Consider the following 16,323-nt stretch of genomic DNA (forward strand, 5'->3'; position numbering starts at 1 on the left):
GGAGTAGTCAGATTCAGGGGTGCTTTAGGGGAGGAAAAGGTGGACTTCTGACAAGTTGAAGATTGAAGGCCCTCTTTAAATATGATGTTAGAATGTGTTTTGGTCTATCACATCACAAGTAGGTATAGGAGACTTATTTAGAAGGCTATTTAAATATTTCTCTCGCTCTTTGTTTTACACTTTTAACCACTTTTCTTTTCAGCAGCTTTCTTTTCTTCTCAGATTGAAGCAAAACTACATCAAAAGTTGTGTTTTGAAACAAGACTGATAATATATATATATATATATATATATATATATATATATATATATATATATATATATATATATATATATATATATATATATATATATATATATATATATATATAAATTAAAAAAATATTGTTGCAATACAAGTTCATTTGATATATTTGCTTTGTAAAACTGCAACAACATTCTTTTGACTGAAGTTAAAAATAAAAGCTACAGGGTTGGATGATGCCAACAGTCTTTGTTTCTTTTTACACTAGTGATATTTACAGGACATATAATCAATGAATAAAAGATTATTTTAATGCAGTTTTGTGTACAGCACCAAATGAAAATACCAGCAAACATCTTATATTGTCTATATTGATATGGAGATAGACCATACCTGTCAACATTGGGATGTGAAAATAAAGGACACACCCCCAAGTCAGTACTATGTTTTTTTTTTCTTTCTTTTTTTAAATTATTAATATTATTATTTACGAAGAATAGAAAAAGCTGTAAATAAATTAACGTTTAGCCTATTATAATTGGTAGCTCTTATAAAAAATTTAATCAAGTTATCAAATTTCTTCATTTCTTCTGTATAATTTAAACAATCTGATTAAAGAGCAGCGGGTGAATGTCTTTCTTTTTATGCTCATTTATGATAAAAAGTATTGTTTAAAAGAAAACCAAGATCGACATGTTTAGATATTATTATTATTATTATTATTATTATTATTATTATTATTATTATTATTATTATTATTATGTGTATAGTGAATGTCTGGTCAAACAAGGACCAAAAACCCAGAGTGTCCACTTTCGCTAGGAGGGGCAACATTGCCTGTAATCTGTTCACCAGAACAGATTCAGATTTAAGAGCAAGGGGCATCCCCTGGTGGTTTGGCGGAGGTTGCGTATAGGGAGAATCGGCTCGTTAATGTTAATGGCCACCTTTCAGAGAAACATTGAAAATAGAAATACGGGAAAATACCTTTTATAGAAGGTATGCTTGCTACTCCAAGCATTTTTCCTGTTTCCTTGCCCTTGTTCTTGTTTTATATTTGGACTGATTATCATGTATGAATGTTTGCTTTGCTGGTTCTTGGATTACACTTTGTGGATTACCTCTGACGTTGTTTGCTGTTGTTTTGACCCCTGCCTGTTTGACCACACTCCAATAAAAGCTGCACTTCGACCGTTACATCTGTTGCAGCGCTCTTGTATGTAACACCCATCTTTTTGTTAGGGATGCAACGATTATAGATATTTGGTTTTACGATTATAGTCTGAGGAATAATCACAGTTTCACGGTTATCACGATTATTATGCATTCATTAAATTTAAAACACTACTAATTTAGAAAATCACATGAAAACTCTATATATTGTAAACTGTTATTCATTGCTGCTCAGTAACTAAATAATATAGCACAAAACAACAGTCTGTAAAATAAAATAAAACAAACAATAGCCCATTTCTCTTTGGACTTGGAAAAAAAAACAGTTTGGCATTAAAACATAAGTAAGTTTACTGAGAAAGTAAATGACAGAATAATAAATAAATCAATAAGTAAAAATAATAATAAATAAAAAAAATGGTATTTGTCTAATGTAAATCTAAGAATTATATTAGCTAAGTATTTTGCTTTTAAAGAAAACAAATATAGTCAAATGCTGCTGCACCTTTGTGTGAAAGGCACTTTTGATCAACTATATGAACGGTCAGTTCTTGTCACGTGACCCACGGTGCGCTTGTGCCATACTTTCCACTAGGTGCACCTGGAAAGCGTGAGCGCGTCATGCCATATGCACACTGCATGCACATCACTCCCAATATGCGCATAAGAAAAAAGATAATGAACCTGCACACACAAAAGAAGCGACATGTGAGCAGCGAACGATAAGGATGTGTATCTAAAATGTACAACAAAACATACAACAAAACAGATTCACAAAATAAAATTGAGAGCACCCTCTAGTGGCTTTGCCATCTGAAACGTGAAACAAAATGTATGCAGAGCAAAGTATTTTACGTTTTGCAAAAACCTTGGCTAAAGCACATTTTTACAATGAGGCCGGGCTGGATTATTGACAGCAAAGTTTAAATCATGCCTTATAAGTACCACTTAAGCATTTTTATGTAATGTTAGAAACACAAGCACAAAATATTTAAGACCCCATTTACACTGGTATTTTAGCATAATTTGCATGTGATTGGATAGATGAAAATGCATAGTCATACCAGTAAACAGGGGCATAGCTAAACTGACAGAAAGCAACCCTTTTGCATTAAAGTGGTGTGTTATGTGATGTTAAAGTGATCCAAATATGACATTATATTACATCTGTAGTCATTATATGTGCGCAAGGTATGTTTACACTTTAGCCAGGTCTCAAGCCACCTTTGACTTTTGTACAATGTTAGTCCAGGATTCCAATTGTTAGTGACTATTCTAGTAATTGTGTTTTTTTTTCCTCTCGATTTTCTCTCTCATAAGTAAACATGTCATACCACCTTTGCTTCCTGCCAACAGAGAACCACTAATTTTTTGCTGCCTCATTTATTCTCGCCTTCTTAATATTCCCTTCCCCAGACAATGTTTTTGATAAGGTTCATTTTTATTCAGAATGGTGCACCCAGGGGACAGGATAAATGCAAAGCTTAAATGGGTTGGGAAACAAAAAAACAAAAGTAATGTTATTTAGAGTATAAGATTTGAATAAGATGGCATACACCAATTAAGCCTATTCTGGTGCTGGTGGCACTCATAAGGAATGCATAAATAGGTTTCCTCCACAGCTCCTGCATGCATGTAAAACTTTTTTCATTAAACTTCAAAACGTGCAGTCAGGCGTTCCGCAGGTCCATGAGGGGACTCAGAATTGGTTATGAGGTGGTCTCCGTCTGTGATATTTATGTGCAGAGTTTGGTTAGTAGGCACGGAATGCAGGGTTGTCAAGCACAGTCAAACACACACACACATTTTCCCTCTCTGGTGAAACACATTTGTGAAATGCAGGTGGTGGTTGTTTTGTCTGTGTGCTTGTTCGTCTTTTTGCAGCCTTTATTTTTCAAGTGTTCTGAGATATTGATTAGGACAAGAGGAGGTGGCTTTGTGTGTTACTCATGGTACATTGTGGATGGCAATAGGGGTGATTCTAGAGCAGGGATGGGCAAACTCGGTCCTGGGGGGCTGGTGTTAAGTTCCAACCCTAATCAAACACAACTGCCTATAGATTTCTAGTGATTTTGAAGACACTGATTTTCATATGTGTTTGCAGTGGTGGAAAGAGTACTGAAACTATAATCAAATCATACTCAAGTAAAAGTTTGTATGTATATATATATATATAATTATTATTATTAATGGTAATTGTACTAAAAGCAATAATGACTAGAGTAATAATTTCTACATACACTAAGAAAGCAGTTATTTAAAATGTTAATAAATATTTTACAAATTTTTAAAAATTTACTCTTAATAAATGCCGCCTAAAACAGAATAATTGTCTTAAAAAAAAAAAAAACATGACCGGTCAAATGTTTGGGTTTAGTTTTTATTTTATTTATTTATTTTTTGTGTCTTCTTTCCATCCCAAATATCAATATTTCAAAGCAAAAACAAGATTAGTTTACTTACCCCACTGGCAGATCATTTTTATTGTTTTAAGGAAATGCTCTTAACAATATTTTTTTATTTCATCTAGGATTTTTAGATATTTGGACTGGAACATGTCAAAGCAAAGTAAGAAAAGCATTTTTTTGCATTGTGATTATTCAATTTCTGTATCTGAATAATATTAGATTCATCAAAAAACCATCAAATAGCGCTATTCGAACTACCTTGTGGAACTGTATTCATATCGCAATATTTATTGCAGAAAACTTAAATATCACAATCTCACATTTTGACTCTACTATATGACAAATAGCTTGTGATGTCATTTGTTGTCTGTTGTTTGCATGGTCTACTGTATATTTATATCTGTATAAGTTTGTTTTAGAACCTCCTACATCACATTGGTCAATTGTATGTTGTTTTTAATTGCGCTTTATGAATAAATGGAGAATTGATAATTGCACTTCAGGTTCTCGTCAGATTTTCTGTCTAATCAAATGCTCTTTATAATCTGCAGTGTCCCTCCCATTAGACTATAAATAGATGCTCAAGCTGCAGCTGAAATCAGTCACTTGTTCACACAATTACTATCTTCTGTATGGCGAAAGGCTCATAGAGCACTATATAGTGGACTAATGATTCAGTCACTGTCACTTTTCCAACAATTTAAGTCTTGGTGTGAAGTATAAAGTTGCAATGGACACCTATAACTTTGAACTGTCTATCATGCTACAATGTGCTTTGCATTTGTTGAAAAAGAGGTAAGAACATCCAATACTGTACTTTGTAAAAATGTTAAGTTTTATTGAGCCATTTGTCAGCTTGACATTTAAGATTATTCTTGCCGGAAAAAAGTTGCTCTAGACGGCCATTGGCAGTGGATTTAATAAATGTAAAATATAATTTACCCCACTCTTTGCTAAATTTATTGTCCAACCACCACCTTTACTGAAAGACTAGTCTTTGTGGAGATTGTATTCATCAGTAGGGGGTTGATTAATGCTGTTTTGCTACAGGTGAAAGTTGGAGTCGTGTGGAGCCGGAGCGATACTACAGAACTATTGAGCTTATGAATTTATGAGGCCGCGTTGTCTGCAAGATTATTACACGATTGCCTGCTGTTGCGGATTGTCTCTAAGATTTTTCACTCACTTATTATTAATCTCATTCTGCAGTGGGAACTTTAGTTGTAGTGCAAAATGACCCTTCGGCGGTCCCCATTCACTGAGGTTACATTATTCAACAAGTATGTTTTTTGTATTCCAAAGACGAAGAAAGAAGAAAGTCATACAGGTTTGGAAGGACACATGATGGATTTTTTTCTTCTTTAACTTTATTAACATGCAGTGGAGCACTGGGTAGTTTTGGTTTGATGGTTTTATTGGTAGGGAAGATGGAGGCATTTGATAACTTTGCAGGAAGCCAGAGCCATTTTTGGACTTGAGTTCCTTGCTTAAGGGTGCACAACACTGGTCAGGAGTAGACACTATAGGGAACCAGCAGCCCTCCAGTATTGCCACTATGCCGCTTCGCACCAATAATCAAGCCACTGATGCTGAGCTCTCACACACCGCACTGCACCATTATTATTCATGAGCTTATTTTCCCTTTGTCTTTGCTGTTGCCTTTAAGAAGCCCCAGGTAAAGATTCACCTGGACAATTCCACTCCGTGCTGACGAAAATGGCATTTGGTCATGAGATAATAACTTGGCGAGCAGTATTGTATCATCAACTTCCTGCGGTTACATCCTGATTGGTGGCTGTTTAATCCCTCTTGGACATTGCAAGGGCTGATTGGATTTTTGTGTCTGCTAAAGTTGTGGAAGACACTGCACAAAGTTGTTTTATATTTTACTTTTGTGCATTATTTTAGTCTGGTTTTATGTTCTTTTGTACTATTTATATTTTATTCATTTTGTTTTAAAGCTTTTTATACGTACTGTATGTCTTTATAGATCCAAATAAAATGTTTCATTGTTTTTTTTTTAATCTATTTTATATTTATTAAATTTCTAACATATGCATGATTTGTTTGAGCCTTAAAGATATGAGTTATCTCTCTATCTTAAAATATGCCATACATATTTTACTAATATATGAGTGTGACATGCTGGCTCAGTGGTTAGCACTGTCACCTCACAGCAAGAAGGTCACTGGTTTGAGTCCCAGCTGGGTCAGTTGGCGTTTCTGTGTGGAGTTTACATGTTCTCCCCATGTTCGCGTGAGTTTCTTCCAGGTGCTCCAGTTTCCCCCACAGTCCAAAGACATGTGAGATCGGTGAATTGGATGAAATAAATTGGCTGTAGTGTATAAGTGTGTGTGTAAATGCGAGAGTGTATGGGTGTTTTTGCTGGGAGGGCAACCATTGCGTAAAACATATGCTGGAACAGTTGGCGATCCATTCTGCTGTGGTGATCCCTGATAAATAAAGCACTAAGCCAATGGTCTCAAACTCAATTCCTGGAGGGCTGCATTTCTTCATAGTTTAGCTCCAACTACCTCCAACTCATACCTGCTTAATAGTCTATAGTCTTGAACAACTTGATTATTTGGATCAGCTCTGTTTGATTAGGGTTGGAGCAAAACTGTGCAGAGCTGCGGCCCTCCAGGAATCGAGTTTGAGATATCTAGTATTATATCAATAATATTATCATTCGTTCATTTTCTTTTTGGCATAGTCCCTTTATTAATCAGCAGTCGCCACACTGAACTGAACTGCCAACTTATCCAGCATATGTTTTACGCAACGGATACCCTTCCAACTGCAACCCATCACTGGGAAACATCCATACACACTCATTCACACATATACTGTACACTTTGGACAATTTAGCTTACCCAGTTCACCTGTATCGCATGTCTTTGGACTATGGAGGAAACCGGAGCACCCGGAGGAAACCCATGCAAACACTGGGAGAACATCCAAACTTCACAAAGAAATGCCAACTGACCCAGAGGAGGCTCAAACTAGCGACCTTTATTTCTTTATTTCATAGAGAAAAAAAGCAAAACAAAAAAATCTTTAAAAACATACTTATATTGCCAATTTGTTTTTACAGCTGTTGTGTTTAATAGTGGAATATGTGTAGAACAACAGGACTCATGATGCTATACAAAAAAAAGTCCATCAGTCAGAGAACTACACCAAGCAAAGCACCTATCTAGCCCCACCCACTAATTTCATTTGATTGCATTGGTTGCAGTGATTGTATTTGATAGGGTATTGGCACAGCTAGTGTTCCTTCCCATACTGATAAACTTCCGGTGAATGGTTAATGTGCCTTTTTTCAATTTCATACAGTTCCTTTTAAAGCATCGATTTTGTAATGTAATTTAAATATAATCATTAAACAGACTTAGTTGTTCAAGCGTAAAACGAGATGAAAAGCTGTTTACATGCACACGCTCGTCAGGATTAGCAAGCTAGCGCAGAAATATCTTTGAAAATACTGGAGTAAAATAAATGTTCATATTTTAAAGACTTGGCTTAATGGATGTTAATTATAATGCAGTGCTTCTTGTACATTCTGAGACTCAATTTCTATCATATATAAACCAGGCAGTGAAGATCGTTGATTTTTAAAGAACAGACAGACCTTAAACGCGCCGATTTTGTAACGGCATACAGTTGACCGGAAGTGCTTGATCCAGGTAACTGACAAATTAAAAATCACTCCGCATACTTTTGCATATACCCTATTGCAGTGGTTCATGGGATTGTACACTGTAAAAAGTGATTTGTTCACGTTACTTAAAAAAAGCGAGAAACCGATTGCTTTTAAAGTGAGTAGTTGACTTTAAAAATTGAGTAAACCAGTTGCCTTATATTTATTAAGTATACTGTATATACTGTATAATATAAATGCTGTGCAGACAGGACAATGATTTATGTGGAGAAAAAAAGGTTGGCTTCTTATCTACGAATGTCAGGAGAATTTTCTTTTAGCTTATAACAATATGCAAACATAATTTTACAGCTTCATACTCATATTTGTTTGGCTCATTTATTTCTCTAATTTTACAAAAGAAATGACCCTGCATCTCCCACATGAACACTGCTGATGGATGGGTTTGGAGCCTGTGTGCAAACCACTTAACTGCAGCTCCAGGAACATTTTTAATTCTAAGGTGTGTCCTCACCTTAAGAAAGGAACCTTAGTATTTTCTTTTAAAAAAAGGAAAAAAGACAGAGTCAATATCCCGACTGGCTGAGTCAGACAAAGGCTTAGTCCCTGATGGCAAATCTAGAAGACAAAAACAGGCCTTGTGTCCTCATCCCTCTTCTTTAATTGGTTAAATTAACAGTTAAGATGTGGTTTGTGTCAGCAGAAGGTCAGCAGGAAGTTTCTTGCCCGCTCGGTCTCTGGTTTTCTTGTTCATAATGGGGTGCTTTTTCAATTTTCCATATCTTGTTTGTTCCATTCTGTGGTGTAAATGACATTTGAATATTTTAGGAATAATATTGCTGACTTTATAGCCTTGTTAAGTCAAAATTCATAGCTAGCATTTCTTGTCTCTTAATAAACACGACAAACACTCATCTGGTTCTGTATTAGGTACACCTGTCCAACTGCTCGTTAACACAAATTTCTAATCAGCCGATCACATGACAGCAACTCAGTGCATTTTGGCATGTAGACATGGTAAAGAGGATCTGCTGCAGTTTAAACCGAGCACCAGATTGGGGAAGAAAGGTGATTTAATGACTTTGAACGTGGCATGGTTGTTGATGCCAGACGGGCTGGTCTGAGTATTTCAGAAACCACTGATCTACTGGGATATTCATGCATAACCATCTCTAGGGTTTACAGAGAATGGTCTGAAAAAGAGAAAATATTCAGTGAGTGGCAGTTTTGTTGGCGCAAATGCCTTGTTGATTCCAGAGATCACAGGAGAATGGCCAGAGCTGATAGAAAGGCAAAAGTAACTCAAGTAACCACTCGTTACAACCGAAGTATATAGAAATGCATCTCTGAACACACAACAGGTCAAACCTTGAGGCAGATGGGCTACAGCAGCAGAAGATCACAATAGGTGCCTCTCTTGTCAGCTAAGAACAGGAAACTGAGACTACAGTTCGCACAGGCTCAGCAAAATTGGACAACAGAAAATTAGAAAAACATTTCCTGGTCTGATATGTCTCGATTTCTGTTGTGACATTCGGATGGTAGAACAGAATTTGGCATCAACCACATAAAAGCATGGATGCATCCTGCCTTGAACCTCAATGGTTCAGGCTGGTGGTAGTGGTGTAATGGTGTGGGGGATATTTTCTTGGCACACTTTGGACCCATTAATACCAATTAAGCATTGTGTAAATGCCACAACCTACAAAGTATTGTTGCTGACCATGTCCATCCCTTATTGACCACAGTGTAAGGATCTCCTGATGGCTACTTGCTAAGTCTATGCCACAAAGGATTAAGGCAGCTTTGAAGGCAAAAAGGGTCCAACCTGGTACTTGTAAGATGCACCTTATAAAGTGGCCAGTGAGTGTATTTTTACTCCTTTAGCTACCAGCAGGGGTGCCTATACTCTCAAAACATCTATAAAATTGCACAATATAATAAATTCATGAATTAAAAAATAAACACATTATATTAACAGCTGCATGAAGCTGCGGTCACACCAGAGTTTGTGTGTGCGAAATTCTTTCGTGTGGCGCTGCGAAAAGGGGCGGGATTAAACAAGATGATTAGACATTTAAAAAATCCAGTGATTGCTCCATATTTTACATTTCTGTCCAGAGAGGTCCTGTTTTGATCCTCGATTGGTCTCACGCAGTCAAGTGATGCGATTTCGCAGGTCAGAGTTCATCAAGCTTGAACTTTGCACCGCAGCGACATGTGAAACTTAATGCATGACCCTGCGTTTCCGGTCTGACGCATTCGCGTGCGTATGAATGGAAGTCTAGGGGAGGAAAAGCCCAGTGTGACCGCAGCTTTACTTGCTTGGTTTTTATTCTGGATAATAAGGATTTTTTTCAGACCAATTGTGTTTACGGTATAAATGTGTTGCTTGCCATGTACCGTGTCCTTTTTTTCCAAATATTAAAAATTAGTTTTTGTATATTTTTAATGCAGGAACAGTACCAAAGAAGCTTTGCACTCGATTATTTATTAAACAAATCACAGGAGAGAAAAAAAGGTTTTTCAAATATCTGATCAATTCATTCACTATTTGTACAAGAAGTAAATTAGAAAAGTCAGAATTTTCTTATTTTAATTTAAAATGTATTTCTTTTGACTTTCTTGTGTCAATTTCTTTTGACTTGTTCATTAACAAACCCTAAATGTGCCATGATTTTCACAAACAAACCAACCAACAAACAGCAAATTAAACAATCAAACTTTTGAACCCCAATAGCAAGAAATATTTATTGGGCAGCAAATATTGCTTTGACAACACAGAAATAAAGTACAGTTTAAATATAAAAAACAGTATATAAATATATATAACGCTATTGAAAACTCTTACTGGCAATACATGATAAAAAATAACTGTATGTTAGTTACAAAAATCAAGCCCTGTGGACATAAAACGCCCAATATTTAATGAAAATGATGACTCAGACCTTTTATCTTAGCATCTCACACTTCACATATTAAACCATCAGCAGTTCCTGTTCCTCTGGAGTCCCTGTTTACCTCCTTCCACTCCAAAGCTAAACTGTGCTTTTGAGTTTGGGTTTTGACGCCTCTGGGTGCTCACATGAGAGCCTCTAAAACGCTGAAAGACCCTCTGTGATACTTTTATGGTCGTGCGGGGACGCCAGGGGCAGAAATGAGAGCTGCTTGCCGCCTTGTGTTTTCATCCACGCGTAAGTGAGCTATCGGTGTGAAAAGCGCTGTGTCATGATGAGTCAGCTCACCCCGGGGCTGTTAGCGTAGAAGATGAGATGTGCTCTTCTAACAATCCCTCTCCAGCTCCCCACGCTCACCCTCCGAGGCATCACTGTTCACTGAGCGCGCCCATTCTCCAAAACCTGCTTTCAAGAGGACGGGATCGAGCGGTCAAGTGTAGCCTCTTTTAAAACTGACCGGAGGTGCAGCGTGCGCCACTTTGCAGCTATTTGTGGCTGCCTTGAATCATTGTTATTATGGAGTAGCAGAAAAGTTGTTATTATATCCGCAATAGCAGGCTATGGTGGTTTTCACATCCCCTTCTTTTCCTCGAAGTCAAGCATTGTTTTTTGCATTGTCATAATCATTTAAGATAAAAGTGCAAAGTTGTGGTCAAATTAGTGGGATTTTAGAAACAGTTTGCATGCATGTTTGTCCATAGAAGCCCATTTGATCTACAAATAATAATAATAGTAATAATAATAATAATTTAAAAAGGTAATTGCGACTATGTCAGAGTTTTTTTTTTTTTTGTCAGAATTGAAAGAAACATGAAAGTAACTTTACAATAGCATGAATCCGATTTTGTTTCTCGTAAGTTCTAGTTTGCATCTTGCAATTCTGTCTTAATTAGAAAATGTGAATTTCTTAATTAGAAAAATATGAATTGTAAGATTCGTTTGGCACGACACAACATCGACGCAATTCTAACATTTTGGCTCTATACACCAACACAATCAAAATGGACAAGATGTAACTGCAGTAACTGCAGATTGTCAGCTTTAATTTGAGGGTATTTACATCCTAATCACCTGAACGCTGTAGGAATTACAACAGTTTGCATATGTGCCTCCCACTTGTTAAGGGCCCAAAAGTAATTGGACAGAATAACAATCATAAATCAAACTTTCACTTTTTAATACTTGGTTGCAAATCCTTTGCAATCAATTACAGCTTAAAGTCTGGAACGCATAGGGAACGAATTCTTCGGTCATCCACCACAATTGTTTCTGTGGACTTCTGGGTCTTTTGGTGTTGCTAAGCTCGATGGTGGGTTCTTTGTTTTTAAGAATATTCCAGTTGTTCTGGCCAGGTCTAATGTTCTAGCTATCTCTCTGATGGGTTTGTTTTGTTTTTTCAGCCTAATGATGGTTTGCTTGACTGATAGGGACAGCTCTTTGGATCTCATCTTAAGAGTTGACAGTAACAGATTCTCAAATGAACTCTGGATTTTTTTTTATCTGCTTATTGTAATTGGGATAATGAGGGAATAACACACATCTGGCCATGGCACAGCTGAGAAGCCGATTGTGCAATAACTTTTGGACCCTTAACAAGTGGGAGGAACATATGCAAACTGTTGTAATTCCTACACCGTTCACCTGATTTGGATGTAAATACCCTCAAATTAAAGGGTAAAAAAAACACATCTTGTTCATTTCATTTTAAATCAGTGTATAGATGGTGTATAGAGCCAAAAATGGTGTCGATGTCCAATTATTTATGTACCTAACTGTATTGTCACTCATGCCAATTTCAAACATCAGTTTTAGTGGTGCCAGCAGTGACAATTTTGGGCTGTGAGTCCACCTTCACTGTCTTTCCCACACTTGGGAGAATTATGGCGTGTAAAAGCCTCAAAGTACGGTACCACCAAGACTGTTGCATGTCCTAATTGAAGCATGGGGGTGGTTCATTGTTTGTTTGATGTACAATATCTTGGCGTGATTTAGGATCAATACTTGTGTTAGATGGGTATGTCAGTGCTAAGGACTACCAAACTTTTCTGGAGGACCATGGAGGACCCAGTGGGGTCAATGGTGCCAGTAGTAACAATCTTGGGCTGTGGACGATGTGAAATGTATTGTTCTTTGATGAGTCCACCTTCACCGTCTTCCCACACCTGGGAGTTATGGCGTGTGAAAGCCCCAAAGAAGTGCACCACCCAGGCAGGTGCATGTTCAGAGTTAAGCATGGGGGTGGTTCATTGATGGTTTGGGGTAAAATATCATGGCATATTCTAGGACCAATACTTGGGTGTGTCACTGCCAAGGACTACCAAACCATTCTGGAGGACCATGGAAGACCCAATGGTTCAAACATTGTATCAGGATGATAATGCACCAATACACAAAGTAAGATTGGTGACAGAGTGGTTTGATGAACATGTGAAGTTGAACATCTTACATGGCCTGTACAGTTACCAGAGCCATATATTATTGAGCCAATTTGGGGTATTTTGGAGGAGTGAGTCCGGAAATGTTTTCCACCACCCACATCACATAGTGACCTGGCCACTAGAATAATGGCTCAAATTCCCTATAGGCACTGTGCAGGACTTGTATCTGTTAGTCCCAAGGGAAACTGATGCTATCTTGGCAGCAAAAGGATAGTCTACACCCTGGTCTCAAGCACAGCTGATTCAACTAATTCAAGACTACTAGAGAATATGAATCAGATGTGAGTTGGAGGTGGTTGGATCTAAACTCTGCAGAGCTGCGGCCCTCCAGGAATTGAGTTTGAGACCACTCCCCTACACCATAGTAATGCATTATTGTGGTCTAAAACCAGGTGTTTCAGTTTTATTATACTTTTCTTCAGCTTATTCCCTGCCTTATTAGGAGTTGCCACAGATGAATGAACAGCCAGTTCTGCAATCCAATGCACACACTATATGGGCGATTTCCTTTATTCAGTTCACCTGTACATCATGTCTTTGGACTGTGGGGGAAACCGGAGCACCCGAAGGAAACCCTTAAGGACAATGGAGGAACATGTAGGAAGTCCACACTGAAAGACCTCTTGGTCCTGCCTCTTGGTTCTGCCAGAACCTTCTTCCTGTGAGGCAACCATGCTAACTACAGCCTGCTTACCGCCATTTTTAAACATTTTTAAGTTAATTAATTTTATTATTAGTATTTTTAAGCTACAGTAAGTACCATTTCTTTTGGGGCTAAAGTCCACTTGACCACCGGATTGAGTAAGTGTTGGTCTGCTGAAAGGATTTGTTCAGGGGGTGATTAAGTTGCTCTGTCCGCTCCACAGGGATCATATTTTCCCTTTCTAACATCCAGCCGCGCAGACAGACTTCTAAGAAAAAAATGCCTTGCAGATCTCAGTGTGCAGCCCATCAGTGCTACCTCAGAAAGCTTAGGGCCTTGAAATAACCACTTTCAAAGCTTGATTGTTATTTTTTTTTCCTTTTTCTACAACTTGTTGGATTATTAATTCTACTTCTTTTGTCCGTGGTTCCATAAAAGCATTTCAAAAATGTCAGGGGTTTTTTTTTTTTCAATGGTCACAGTTCAGGGAAACTAGGTGAGTAGATTTGCTCATTCAGCTGACAGGTTGTGACTGTACATCTGTGACTGGGATGTTAACTGTCAAACTGGTAATCGGTCGAGTGGATTGGTAGATTCTGCAAATCTGGGAATCGTCAGGAAGAAATTTAGTGTTTTTTTTTTTTTTTGTCTGTCTGTCTGTCCCTCTGTCTCTCTCTCTCTCTCTCTCTCTCTCTCTCTCTCTCTCTCTCTCTCTCTCTCTCTCTCTCTCTCTCTCTCTCTTTCTCTTTCTATGTGATTAAAAGCAATGTTGGAGAGGCTACTTGACGGCACCCATCACCCTGTTGTTCCTCAAGTTTTAATGAGCACTTTAAAGTCCCAGGGGAGCCCAAATGAGCGGTTCCCATCGGTAATTATTCCTAATGCTGCCATGAATATGCACACACAAGTCCCAGCTGGGCCCAACACTCTTTACATTCAAACACCAGCTAAAGCTCAAAGGTCTCACACTCTTTTACCTCCGTTATAGTCCATGTAAAAATAGATCTTCAGGCATGCCAAAAGGCAAGCACAGGAAATATGAACAAAAAATGTATTTTTGCTACACCTTTGACTAAAGGAAAGGCAATATTATTTGTCTTTGGTTATTATTGTTGCCTGATCACTGAACACATTTAAATAAATCATTAACTGCATAAAAGTTGCTGTGTAAGTGTGTGTGAAACTCAACAGTTCACAATTCACAGTATTACCAAACCAATAACTAACACTACTAACTTAATAAACTACTAATTAGCTGTTTATTAATAATTAGTAGGGTAGAAGTTGGGTTTCGGTCTTGGCTAGGATTAGAAATGCAGATAAAGATCATACTTTATAACAACTAATGAACAGTTTATATCATAATAATAGGCAAGTATTAAGCCATTGGCTAATACAGTGAATTGCGACCTAAACTAAAGTGTTCCCAAATATTATTTTAAGAAATGGTACTGTATGTTTGGCAATTTACAATTTTGAATGATGCTTATAGAGGTGTATTACAGAATGTTTGGTGTATTACTGAATGTATTACTGAGACAGTGGCTCTCCAGAAGTGGTATTGAACACCGCTGTAATAGGCATTATGGATATTGACTTTCCAAAAACAACTTCTTTCCTGCATGATTAAACTCCACATACTTTGTCATCATTTGAGATTCAATTCTTAATTTGTCTTCTGAAACAACATGAAGTTATATAGAAAATATTGTTCTGATTTTTCAACATAAGGACATGCAATAATAACACTTAACCAGAGACTATTTGCCATTAAGTGTTAGCACAATTATAGTCTTTCAGGTAGAAACGGCAGTTAACAGCATGGTACAGATGGTACAGATATCCTGGTACAGATATCACTACTCATTTTTCAGTTGAGTGAACGGATACTGTATGAACCAAAAGTGCTTTGGGTTAAAACAAAAATGGCAAGATACTTGAACACGTCAAGCCACAAATAAGATTTCATCAGTAGGCCAGTGAACACCTTGGATGTGGCTGGTGGATATGAATGTCAAAACATCTCTCAAAACACTTGCCGAGGATGTCAAAAATGGAAGAAAAAAAAAATTGTCCAAATATTTTTTTAACAGATGAAGTTTTCGGATGCAGTGTCTAAATGTGATTGACAAAATGTGAGGTTGGGTTGTTTTTTTACATGCAAACATTTCAGACAAAAATGTCAGTCTCAGTGTTCAATGAATTTTAAGGTTCTCAAACACATCTGAGAAATAGTAACCTAGGTAGCAGGTAGTAGAAATAACATTTAAGCTTATACATGTCTCTATGTATTTTCCAAAGTTTCTATAATCACAGCACTGCTTCTTGTTTATCTTGGCCAGATGAATTCCAGCGTTACGAATGTGACATTTGCAGTAAAAAATTCAAAACATAAATTCACAAAGAAAGTATATTATATTGAAACATCTGTTTATATTTTTCAAAACAACTAACCACAGAGTTATGGGATCAGAAAAACATCAATCTGTAAAGCTTTTTTTATTTTAATTGAGGGAAATAAGCATGTGTTATTAATGTGCCCCAAAAAGTTTGAGAGTTTACAGTATACAACATACTTTGTACAAATTCTGTGAATTAAACTGCTCAACCCAAAAGAAATAATGATCATCAAAAGGATATGAGTTGCTCGCTATTGAACAAAAATTATTGATTTTATTTGACATTTTTGCATTTATGAGGAATTAATGTGACACCTCTCCATTATGGATGTGACCAATGTGAAAATGCCACTTGTGGGACTTTGGTAAATGAAATGTAATTGTTTGAAAACATTGACAG

General features: G+C 37.0%; 1 protein-coding gene across 1 annotated transcript in view; it reads left to right on the plus strand.

Moving 5' to 3' along the window:
• The window catches only part of gbe1a (glucan (1,4-alpha-), branching enzyme 1a), a 251,831-nt gene that overhangs the window by 6,338 nt on the left and 229,170 nt on the right, over positions 1 to 16,323 (plus strand). The window lies entirely within an intron of this gene.

This window comes from Danio aesculapii, chromosome 10 (assembly GCF_903798145.1).
Source record: "Danio aesculapii chromosome 10, fDanAes4.1, whole genome shotgun sequence".
Taxonomy (NCBI): domain Eukaryota; kingdom Metazoa; phylum Chordata; class Actinopteri; order Cypriniformes; family Danionidae; genus Danio; species Danio aesculapii.